The sequence below is a fragment of the Falco naumanni genome, chromosome 5 (assembly GCF_017639655.2).
Source record: "Falco naumanni isolate bFalNau1 chromosome 5, bFalNau1.pat, whole genome shotgun sequence".
Classification (NCBI taxonomy): Eukaryota; Metazoa; Chordata; class Aves; order Falconiformes; family Falconidae; genus Falco; species Falco naumanni.
The window spans coordinates 38,196,266-38,208,413 of NC_054058.1; the positions used below are offsets into that span (position 1 = coordinate 38,196,266).

Here is a 12,148-nt window from a genome sequence, read left to right on the forward strand (position 1 = left end):
GTTCAGGTCTTTAAAAAGAACTCTCTTCTTAAATGGTGTTAGTTTCTGAAGGGCTACTCAGAGCAACTGTTGTCTTTAAAGGAGGAGGAAAACCTGGCTGTTCTTGAAAACAGGGATTTGCATCAAATAATGAGTAGCCTTCGGAAACCTCAAATGCAATAGTAAGGGTGGGTCTTGTTTTAGGAAGACCGGCAATGTTTAACCGTTGGGCATCAAATGAGCATTTTAGCTGTTGGCTCTGCTAGGGAGGCAGCAGGATGCTTGGAGTAGGAACGTGGTCACACATCAAGCTGCTGTGGGTGCCTATGTGATTGGTTCTCTGCTAAAAGAGGAGTGCTCTTCTGATGATTTAGTGCCCCAAAGTTCAGGTGCTTTCCAAAAGCTGGTTTACCCCTGGAGCTGAAAGAGAGGTTTGTCGATGGCATCCCATGTTCTGGCTGGTTCAGCTGTTTGACATGTGCCTTCTTTCTGAGAACAGATCTCAGCAGTAAAAGGAGAAAACCTAAGGTTCTGATGTGCTTTCTTTTTCTGTCCTGTGGAGCTGTATGAGAGCTTTTGCTGTGGACCTCACAGGAGAGTTTGTCACCTGTGTGCAAGAGCAGCTAGTCAGGATGGGTAAAAAGAGCAGATATCTAATTTTCAAAAAAACAAGGGAAAAGCTGTTGGCTGCAGTTAGTGATTACAGTGCAGGTGAGGAGGAATCAAAAAGGAAATCAAGGTAGACAAAGAGTTAGGCTTTTGAAGGAGTTTTTGGAGGAGCAAAAGCCCTTCTAAAGCTGTCCCTGAATCCAAAGGGTCCTGTTCATGTCCCAGATTATTTTTACCTGTGTGGGTGAGGAATGGAGGGGCACAAAGCTAGCTGGTTTATGCATTCCCAGGTTCATTTTGGAATTTGTATGTAGACTGTGGATACAGTCCTCTCTGGCTACTGGTGGTGAGTGTCCTGCAATGATCAAAATCCTGAAATTCTTCAAAATTTCTCTTGTGAAATCTCAGATGTTAGGAAGACCAATAATAAACCTGGTATGAACAGAGCTGCAGATCTCAGCAACATGGTGGGGTTTCTTTTCATAACATGCATAATTCTGAACAGAGAGCAAGAGCTTCTGACCCAACAGTGAGAGAAATTGTGTCTGTAGGCTCTGCCAGTGTGGCCCTGCTACTAGCCTTTTGCATGCAGTAGACGGGTTACAGTTTCACGAACAGTGTTAACTGGTATCAAAAGCTTATGCAAACCAAATTGCCTTTTCTGCACATGCAAAAATGTCTGTGTTCTGTCTGCATTTTCCAGGGGTTTTAAATAAATAAAAAAATAATATTGTGATTTGCAATTTCTGTGCTGATCATTGACTTTGTGAGTTCAGTGGGAGTTGTTAATTTGGAAGAGTTTATGTTGCCACTTTATCTTTCTGTTTGGTGTACTAATCATGTTGCAACTTCTATAAATAGTTTTAATGCTTTTTCCAATGACTATTTTAGGTATCCTGCTGTGGCCCTACATTTTCTGGCTGTGTGAAATGGGATATGGTGGAGTAATCCTCTTCATTGGTTCCAGCCACTGAAGGCTTTGACTAATGTGTTAATATAGAAACTAGGGGGCTTGCTCACCTGAGGAAAACTGTCTTCACTTGTGTGTTCCTGTAGCAGGGATTCATGGACAGAGCTCAGGCAAAAACTCATGACTGATTTTCAGTGTGACCTGCTATCTGCAAATGTTAGACATATTGTCACAGTGAGGTCCATCTAGCTCAGTGCCCTGCTGCCAGTGATGGACAGGAGTGGACACCTGAGGCAGAGTACAGGATCAGTGCAACTGTGGGCTGATACCTCCTCTGAATGTAATGTCCCTGTCTCTAGTACAATGTGGCTTAGGGATTTTCGATACTGTCCTTAGTGGACCCAGATAGACTTTATCCCATGCACTTGTCTAGTTCCTTTTTAGACTTAAGGTGAACTTACTATCCACAGCATCCTTGGATATCCAAGGAGTTCCTTGCATGTGGAAGGGCAGAAATACTCTTTGGCTGAGGATTTCCAGCAGGTTGTCTTTCTGCTTCTTAGGCAGCTTTTTGATAAGCCTCTGTCACTGCAAGTGCATGTTTGTTTGGACAGTCAGACTCACTGTTGACATTAGAGGGTTTTCAGCAACCTCTTTGTGCTGGGGCCAGGAGTCAGAGGTGCACTCTGGATCTTGACTCAGTGCCAACATGGTCACGCTGCTCTGTTACATGCAATTGACTCCTGAACTAATGTTTAAAAAAAAGCAAGCTTTTTTTCTCTGACCCCTCCAGTATTTGTTCTCCAAGGGATAGTAGTGCAGCAGATTGCCTAGATGCCTAGAGACCTCCTTGCTTCTCTTCTGTGCCTTTACAATACCCTTTTGTATCTCAAGCAAATGTTGAAATGGGGACCTTTTGATGCTTTTCTGACATTTGACAGGGCGTCATGATGTTGACTGTTGTGTGTGTATGTAAGAAGACAGAGTGGAGGAAACAGGAGGGCAGACGGTTCTTCATGCTTAGGCACCTTGGTGCTGTCAGCAGGTGCCTTGTTGGGTGGTTGGGATGGCGTGTGTGTGTGCAGTGAAGGCTGCGTGGCTGCCCGTGGCCGCTCTCCCATCGCCTCGCTCAGTGGTGAAGTGCAGCACCCCCGTGGCTGCCTGCTGGGCTAGAGAGGCTCAGTGGGGTAATGGCCTTGGGAATTATCTCTGCCTTCCAGAGACAGGAGTGGCTTTGCTGCTAATTAGCAGCTGGGCAGGTCCCTCCTAGTGCTATGCAAAGCAGTGGTGTGATGGCAATAGGGCCAGCCTCAGGAAGGGCCACATTTAAACAGAGCCAAGTTAAAAAATATAATCTTGATGGGAATTATATGCATGCCATGTAGATTTAGCCCTGGTGGATATGCTGGCTTCCTAAACTACTCCACTTGTTAGTAACGTAATCTGTGAGAGTTTTCCCACTGGGCTTAATGGTAGCTATATATATAATGCATATATATTTATATGCATGTATGTGTGTATTTGTATAAATATGTATATATGTATATGTGTAAGTATATGTATATATGTAGTGTATAAATAATTGCCTCCAGACCCCCTGCTTTGATCTATTGGTTCCTTCTGCTGTTACTGAATAACTTGCTAATGTGAATGCAGCCATAGGGTGAACATTTGCAGACTGAGATTTTAAGTCTGCTAGAATGAGAGCTTTGTTAGCTTTGGAAATACTTTCTTTTGTAGACACATGCCTAAATATAACTAACACTGCATTAAGAAGACAACAGCCTTTATAAAAGTGCTAATTGGTTAAGCTGTCTATATAAGTCTGGCCAGACTTATAATACTCTAGTCACTTTGAAGGGATGGGTGATGTATGGTGAACAGGGAAGTAACATCATTATTTCCTCACTTTCATCAATCACCATGGCAAAAAGTGTGTGAGCAACTATTGTGCTTGTGGTAGCAAATTTTCAGCTTTGCAATGCTGCCTAAAGGTAATGGGACAGGGGAAGAAGATGGTGGGTCCTAGCTCACATCATCCCTCCTGCTATAATTACAATAATACCTCTTTTACAATAGCACTCTGAGCAGTGACTCTCTTTCTTCTGTGACAGCATTTCAGCCACGCTGAGCTAAAAAAGAAATGCATCTCTTTTAACGGGACCATAAGTAGCTTTGGATGTATAATGCCTCTGTAAAACTGCTTGGCAACATGATTTATTGGAGCAGGATCAGTGGTAAAAGTGACTTCTCTGACAGTAATGGATGAAATACTTCTAGTGTAGCTTCTCTGTCTCTGCTTGGTGCCTATGCCAACAGCAGGCTGGTTTTGTCAGCTCATTCATAATATCTGCTTTGCTCTCAGCAGAATCTGTTGCACAAGACCGGTTTCAGCCATGGTGGATGTATTTTCTCTAGTCCTCTGTGGGAGCTGCTGCAGAAGATGGGTCAGTGCAAATGTTGCTTGATTCCTAAGGTGCTGTCTGTCTAATTCCACATCCAGATCATATGTTTAGGTGAGAGTTGGGTGCGTGCCACTCCTCTGACCCTCACTGCTGCCCACCCTCCGGTTTCCATGAGGAGAAACGAGTGAATGGGATGGAAGCAACCACACCGTTCTTAGGCTAAGCGTGATGTCTGGGCGATCAGCAGCCCAGGGTCATGGGACAGCCTCAGATGTATCTTCTATGCAGTCCCAGTGAGAAGACAGGGTTAAGGAGCCTGAATTTTATGTGCATATTTTTCAAAAGTACAAATGGAAATGAAAGATCGCAGAAACCACATGCTGAAAGATTGCAGTGGGATTTAGGTATTTAAATGTCTTTGAGGATCTGGATTCTCATGCATATAGATCAACTCACTGCCGTGTACCAAGCACAGGATCAGGCCAGTACCTCCTGTTTTATATCCCTTGCAGCCTGGCCTGCAGTGTGGACTTACAAGTGCCATGGCCCTTCTCCCCCTCCAGGATCCTATGAGCTGATGCAGCTGGACATCATAAGCTGTGATCCTCTTTAACAACCCTGCTTGTTTTGTGGGACCAAGGAGCAGCAGAGGTGCTCTGGAGCTATGAGGCCATTTAAAGGCAGCTGGTATGCAAAAAGTAGTTCCTCAGACATACGCTGCAGTACCCTGACCTGCATCATGACTCGGGTGGCAGTGTGGTGTTGGATGTGCAGTGTGACCTGACACTGTGGCTCCTTGTGGTGGGACACCAAAGCCCATGCCTGTGCTATGTGGGTAGTTGTACCACCCGCCCTGCCTGTACCTGGACTTGGAAACAAAGTGGGTTTGGGTCTGAGGCGTGTGTTGGGGAACTGTCTTCTTCAGTACATACTTCTTGTTATCCCAGGAGTAAACAGAGAAGCATTGCCATGGCAACTGTTCTCCCTTGAGTATTTTTCCAGAGTTTTCCGATCTTGTTCAATTTTTTGTTATATCCCTAGTGTTTAATTTAAGGCCTTTCCTAACTGGAGTCCAAAGAAGCAACTGAATTGCCACTAGACAAAGAGTTCAGTTGCCTTCTCTTATGACTGATGAAGTACAAGATCAACAGAATTGAATGTTGCTGTAAGAGAGGACAGAATCTGAAATTAGAAATGCATTGTACTTGGACAAATGAAACAAATGAAACCTTTTACCCAAAGCAAAGCATTGACATAAAAGGTAGTGTATAGCACAACAATTTTGGGCACATTTCCCTGCTAGTGGATCTTTCTAGCTGTTTAATCACTGATTGCAGACTTTCTCAATCCTCTTTATGACTCAGCTTTGCAAAGGAACATCTTTCCAAATCAACTTGATCTGTAGTAGTATTTAGCCAGGGAACTTTGAAGGGGATGGTTACTGCAGTAGCATTTACTCGGGGTAATTAAGTTCATGTAAACCATGCCTCTCATTTTCCAATGCCTTACTTCCACCTTGTGCTGGTTTTGGGTGGGATAGAGTTAATTTTCTGTGTATTAGCTAGGATGGACTATGTTTTGGGTTTGTGCTGGAAACAGTGTTGACAATACAGGGATGTTTTAATTATTGCTGAGCAGCACTTACACAGAGCCAAGGCCTTTTCTGCATCTCACACCACCCCACCAACAAACAGGCTGGGGGGGGTACAAGGAGTTGGGAGGGGATACAGGTGGGACAGCTGGCCCCAGCTGACCAAAGGGATATTCCATGCCATATAATGTCATGCTCAGCCTGTAGAGCTGGGTGAAGAAGGAGGAAGATGGGGACGTTTGAAGTGATGGCGTTTGTCTTCCCAAGTACCATTAATGCATAATGGAGCCCGGCTTTCCTGAAGATGGCTAAACACCTGCCTGCCCATGGGAAGCAGGGAATGAATGCCTTGCTTTGCTTTGCTTGCATGCACAGCTTTTGCTTTGCTTATTAAACTGTCTTTATCTCAACCCCCAAGTTTTCTCACTTTTACCTATCTGATTCTCTGCCCTGTCCCACTGGGGTGGAGGGGGTGTGAGCGGGCAGCTGTGTAGTGCGTAGTTGCTGGCTGGGGTTAAACCACAATACACCTGCACACCAATACTCATGCATGGGAAACTCGGGCTGGAGGGGGAGGAAAAATCCTGTGGAGGTGTGGGAGGGAGGAGGCTGATGCCCTGGTTGTGCTGTCTCGTGGGAGGGTGGTGTGAGGGTGCGTTTCGTTGGACATAGCATCTTGTGTGCCCCCCACCAGCTCACACACTTGCCCTTTGCCTTGGCGAATGCTGGAAGGGGAGGCTGCCAGACCCCTTCCAACAGAGCTTATGCTGTGATGGCTGCAGCACAGTAAACGTAGAAGAGGAACCAGAGATGCCTCCTGGCTTCTCCAGCCCAGCCTTGAGCCAGACCATGTCTCCTCCCTACAGCAGGGCCCAGGGAATAAAGATCTCGCTGGACATCCCCAGCACAACTGTCCTCCCACTGTGTTGCCATCTGCTTTGCACAAGACTTTTGTATACGCTTTCGTGGACAGCAGTGCTCTTCTTCTGAGGACATCCTCAGCTCTGCTTCCCAGGAGAGGTGAAATCCTGAGCTGCAAGAGCAGCTGAGACGTCTCTAAGCACCCCTCCCTGCCCCAGGGAAGGGAAAGACAGAAAGGCAGATTTCATGAGATACTGCATTTTGGGAACCTGGCCAAAACCACCCTCCAGTTGGGAATCTGCCCAGCCGATTTCAAAACAATGAAAGCAGCCCTGCAAGTTTTGGAGTGCTTGTTTGATCTGAATGGGGAAACAGGGTCTGAAAGCAAACAAAGCTGGAAAAAATGGGTAAGATTTCAGGCATATGGGGTACCCAGGGGTGTTTTTGTTCCTCCCAGGTGTATCGGTTGGTCTGGCTGTGTGTTGACCCTTACGTAGATTCACGCCCCACCTCTACCATCTCCCTGAGCATGGCAGTGGCACTGCTCACCTTTGGGGCAGGCAGTACCCTGTTTCCAACTTTGCTCTTCAGATGCACGCTCCAGGCATGGCCGGTATCAGCTTTTTAATGATTGCCCAGGAGACCTCTCAGGATCCAGGAATGAAAGCCAGATCTTGAACCAGGGGTATCATTTGGCTGGAGACAGCTCTCCCCAGAGCTGGTTTGTTAACAGGTAAGAAGGAGTTCATTTATTTGACATTGTGATGGTGCTATTTCTGAATAAGAGAGAAAAAGAGAAGTTTTTTCTTTTATTAGCATATGATTTAGTTTTCAGCTTCTAAAAATTTGCTTATTTTGAATGGAAGCCCAGAATGCACAGAATGTAGCATAAATTGCATCGATATGGACAGAGATTTTTTTTTTTACCTTTCAAGTTACTCCTGTTCTTGATGCCAAGGCAGTAGCATTTGAAAAGGCTCTGGATGTTTTCCCTTTCCCTAGAAAGAAATATGTGAAAATAACAATCCTGAAGAAACACTGGAGGCAACGGCTTCCAGATAACTCTACTGAAAGCAACAAGATACAACCAGGCACACTAGGGAGATGAGGAAACTGGCGTGGGAACTGCCATCCAGCCAGAGAGTTTCCCGGTGACTGCAGCTCCCTGTCCTGTGACACACAGCAAGGAGATGAATGGGAGCTCCCTGGACAGTCCTGATGTGAAGATAAATGTATTTTTTTTCCAAAATGTTTGATCCCATAATCCATGAATCCATTTATCATAAATTGCCATTCAACAGCCCACTGTTACACCAAACTCTTCTGGAATGAATCCAGCTCCAGAATTATGACAAGCTAAAAATGGTGTCTATTCCCATGGCTATAGACAAAGAGCTGCTACTCAGCAACAAATGTACCATCAAGTGCCATAAAAATAGCCCCTTTCGAATTATTCAGTGTTTGGGACTTGTCATTTCATAGGGGTAAAAATGGATCCACTTTGTCACAAAACATACATAATATGTATTCACAGCTTTATAAATAGTATTTATAAGATTATGTGTATAATTTTATCTTAAATTGATGCTGAGCAAACAGACAAAGCAATCAACAAGAACTTAGCACACAAGTTTTGTTCTGAGAAATCTTAGTTGCTGGTAACACCTTAGATAACTGTAAGACTTTTGTCTTAGAGATGCGGATGTCAAAAGAGGCTTTCCTCCCCTCTCCTCTTCCTTTCTTTCATTAAGACAGCTTTAGGGAAAAAAGTTGAAATTACTGGCATCATGGCAAATGTGATGGCTCTAAGCCAACGCAGCAGCCCAGGCCAAAGCTGTCACCCCACACAAATTGATTCCACAGCTTTAGCTGTTCTGTAGGACAGAGGTTTCCAAATGCAGGGCTTTATATCACTTGGGGTCCCAGCTTTTGCAAGTGGAGTCACAAATGTGATGGAAATTCAGGTGCTCCAAGCCAGAACTGGGCTCAGTAGCAGGGATATAACTTCAATCGGCTCTTAAAGGAGCATTTGGGGGTAGTGCTCTTTGGGTTCCTCTCTTGTTCTTCTGCTTCTTTTCATCTCACTTGCCTTTGCAACACTGATGTGAGGACAAAGCATTTGTGCTGGTGGGTGAGGAAGATGAGGTCTCACTGGAGGCTCCTGGGCATCTTCCCTTTCCCACTTACTGTCTCTGCCAAAAGGGAGCAGATACAAATATGAAGGCTTTACTGCTGCCCTGCCCCATGGTTTCCTGCATGCCCTCTCCCTTGTGGAGCCTGGCTGCAGGCTGAGGGTCCTTATCTCTAAAGGTGCTCGGTCACATCCTGTAGTGGCCAAAGTCCTAGGGAAGGGTGGGAGCTAGGGGTGGGGAAGGTGGTATCTGGGGAAAAAAATACTGCAACATTGGAGCAAAATGCATTAGAACTCAATGTGAGACCTTATAGGAGAGGGTGATAATTTTGTTTGAGAACAGAACTGGTTTTATTCACTCACACTTGCCTATCTGTACTCATAAGCACCTGGTTGCCAACATCCAAGTGATAGTTTACTCTGGGTCAGATTGCCATAGCCATCACTGACAGTTCTGTTTAGGGACTACCCTCCAGAGGAGTGACCTGTGGCCCACTGGAAAGTGCAAGGTGTGGAACTGGATGCGTGTGCTGGAGGATGCCACCCTGACACAACATCATGCCTCGGAGCTGTGTTTACATTTGTGGCACCTCAAGATACAGTGCCTGTGCAGGCATGGTTGTCCTGTCCTGATCAGAGGGGATGAGGCAGTTTAAAAGTGGGATTTAACAACTGAGAGAGGAGAACAAACTGGGCTTCCCAGAATGGTGCAAGAGCAGCTTCACCAAAATTGTGAGATCATTCAAATTGTAATCCTTAGAAATCAGCATTGAAAAAAATCCTTTTAATGAAATATGACATATTTCAATCAAAAAAAAAGTCTTAGAATAGTACATTTTAAAAAAAGTTTTTCCATTTTTTCATATGATTTCACAAAAGTCAATAAATATTTTCTGGGGGAAATTACATCCCTCTTACCATTTTACTTAAATTATCAAATGGTTTCCAGGACAACTTTCCAATAGCACTAGGGTTCATATTTCTACTTCTTAAGGGGTCAGGGAGGTCTTAGTCAGAGAAATCAAGGGATAGACAGAAATGTCAGAACTGTGCTTTGATGTTTTCCCACCTCTTGCTAAAGCAAGAAATATTGCCTGTTAATGAGATAAAAAGGAGGGAGGCTAGCAGGAGATTTATGCCCTCCTGGAGACATGGTGTGCTAACTCTCCTCCAAGTTCTCTCATGCTATTTCCATGGCAACTCCATATAATGATAACTCCCACTGATTTTCTTCTTCTATCTGTTATTTCGGTCCCAGATACTGATGGATCCGAGGCACACATTTCTTTCACACCATTTGATACCCATCGACAACCAAAGTAAATAGTGTCCTAATTCTTCAGACCTTTAGGAAGTGCAGTTAGTTCATAGTGCTTTGGGGAATGCAACTGCAGAGCTGGACAGAGCTGAGACAGGAAAATCAGTATTACAGATGCTCAGAGGTAGCTGCAAAGGATGAACGCTCATTGTCAGCCTAAGGTGACAGGATTACATCCCACTCCTGTCTTTCTTCTCCCCTTGGGATACTAGCTGGAGGCTAAGTAGGAGGCCACGGGTGTGATGGGAGGTTGGATGGTTCGGGTGCAGGGAGCTGTATCTCAGCTGTCCTGCCTACAGAGACAGGAGGTCACTGCCTGACTGGGAGACACTCCCATCCCCGTTGCTGTCTGTTCATGATTGCAGATCTGGTCCAGCTCATAAGACAAGGATCACGAGCTTCTCCCAGGCAGAGCTTCAGCCAGAGAAATCCTCAACCAAGTGCCTCTAACGCGTGACTTCCTCCCTCTTATGAAATCTCTGCAGCAAGCTGCTGCTGGCTGATTTTACATAGAGGAAGTAGCAGGCATGCAGCTTGTTCTGGGAAGTCTGTGATTGCTTCATCTAGCTAATGGGACAGGACTGGAGTGGAGAGTCCACAAAGAACCTGGAGTACAGCTGCCAGCATAGGCTGCATCCAGCTTCTGGGCTAGAGCTGCAGTTCAGTCAGTGCTAGGGAGGACAGGACAGTCTGGATGTGAAGTCCTATCCCAAGCATCCCCTTTCTTCATGCCCTGAGAACAACCAGGTTTTCTGACTCTAATAATTTCTTCCTACAGTGATTCCCATTTAAGAAAATCACCAATGCCAGCTGAAAGGGCACCCATCTTCAGGAAGGGACCTTAAACCCCACTGACTTACACTTGATAGTAGTGCCCCTTCTGAGTAAGGCTGCTGCTCAGAAGAGCTGTCCTACTCTTTTTAGTCCCCCCATCCTGTAAATCAGTGTTGGTGAGAGCTTTGCTGGGACTCAGGCTGCTCTAACAGATGGAGAGGCTAATTATGTAGGAAGTTATTCAGTTCTCTTGCATGCAGAGAGATTTGCAAGGATGAGAGCATGTCAAGGATCAATGCTCCTCTGCTGTTAGCACAGTCACGGCAGCTGTGTGGAACAGTGGGGAAGAAGGCATTTCACTCACAGGGACCACGGCCAGTGGTTAGAGTCACTTGGGATTTGTGTTGCCCACTACCCTGGAGAGGTGAGCCATGAAGCAATACAATCTCCCTGCCCAGCTCCCCACCAGTCTGCTGGGTCCCTCTTCCTTCCACCCTTACAAAGAGATCAGGGCAGTTTCGGGTCTGAGATCTTTTGCTGTTTAGCTTCACCTCATCAACACCCAGTGACAAGAATTAATCCTAAGGAAAATGGAAAAGGAGCCAGAAACTCCATGCTGTGATTAGTCCTCACTCCCAGGTTAGACAATGTACTTGCTGGTCGGGACTGGTGTCTATCACTGCCCATGTAATGATGAGCCACCAGCTCAGCTGTGGGTGCAGCCTGTTTGTGCATGAGATGATGTGTGTTTGCAGGAGCTGGTGCGGCTCAGCCTCTGGCTCCCCTGCAGTCACGTCTCAGTCAAGCCAAGGGATTGCAAGCTTATGGAATTATCCAGACATCACCACCATCACAGGGAGAAGAAGGAGGGCACAGCAGTTTGAGTCTTTGCCTGGAAGCGGGCTAGGTTTGCATCTCATCTGAGTGACACAGAGCGATGCACCTGGCCGTGCAGGTGAGCAGTCACCTAGGCATGGTGGAAATCTCCTCTTAACCTTGTGCCCTGAATGTAGGGAACAGCATTTCCCCATCATGCTGGCATGACAGAAGGATAAGCACTTGAAAGGTCTCCTGCAGGACTCTTAGCAATTCAATAGACACATAAAAACAAAATAGGAGAATTATTAAATACCAGATCTGAGGTCACCAATACAAATTCAAGTCCAGTACCTTGTCCACATGTATTACGATGATCCGATCAGGCCCAAATAATTCCCATCCACCAGGGCAGAACTGGGGTTGAGGCAGTTAGGTTAAACACAGAAGCAAATCTCTGCTAAAGGGAGGCCACAAACACATGTTTCTAAACTCCTTGCATAAAATGTTTCCAAAGTTCATGGTTCTTTATTTCTTAGGATGTTGCTAAGACACATATATGCATAAAAATTATTATTTCCAGCCTTAGACATACAGATGACTCTGAAGTGAGAACTAAAGGCAAAGAAACTTTTGTCATTGATTTTACCAGCAAGAATTTAACTTTTTTGTCCCAGATTTTCACTTCAACTGTATCATCATGCTTCTATTAATTTCAATGTGAGCATTGTATGCACAGTTGGAGGCAGAGCAT

The 12,148-nt window shown here is 45.3% G+C and overlaps 1 long non-coding RNA gene across 1 annotated transcript; it reads left to right on the plus strand.

Annotated features, from left to right (window-relative positions):
• Positions 1-5,856: 5,856 nt before the first annotated feature.
• Positions 5,857-7,808, plus strand: LOC121089284. Its single transcript, XR_005828181.1, has 2 exons — positions 5,857-7,088; positions 7,358-7,808. It is a non-coding gene; the product is annotated as an uncharacterized LOC121089284 (long non-coding RNA).
• The last annotated feature ends 4,340 nt before the right edge of the window (positions 7,809-12,148 follow it).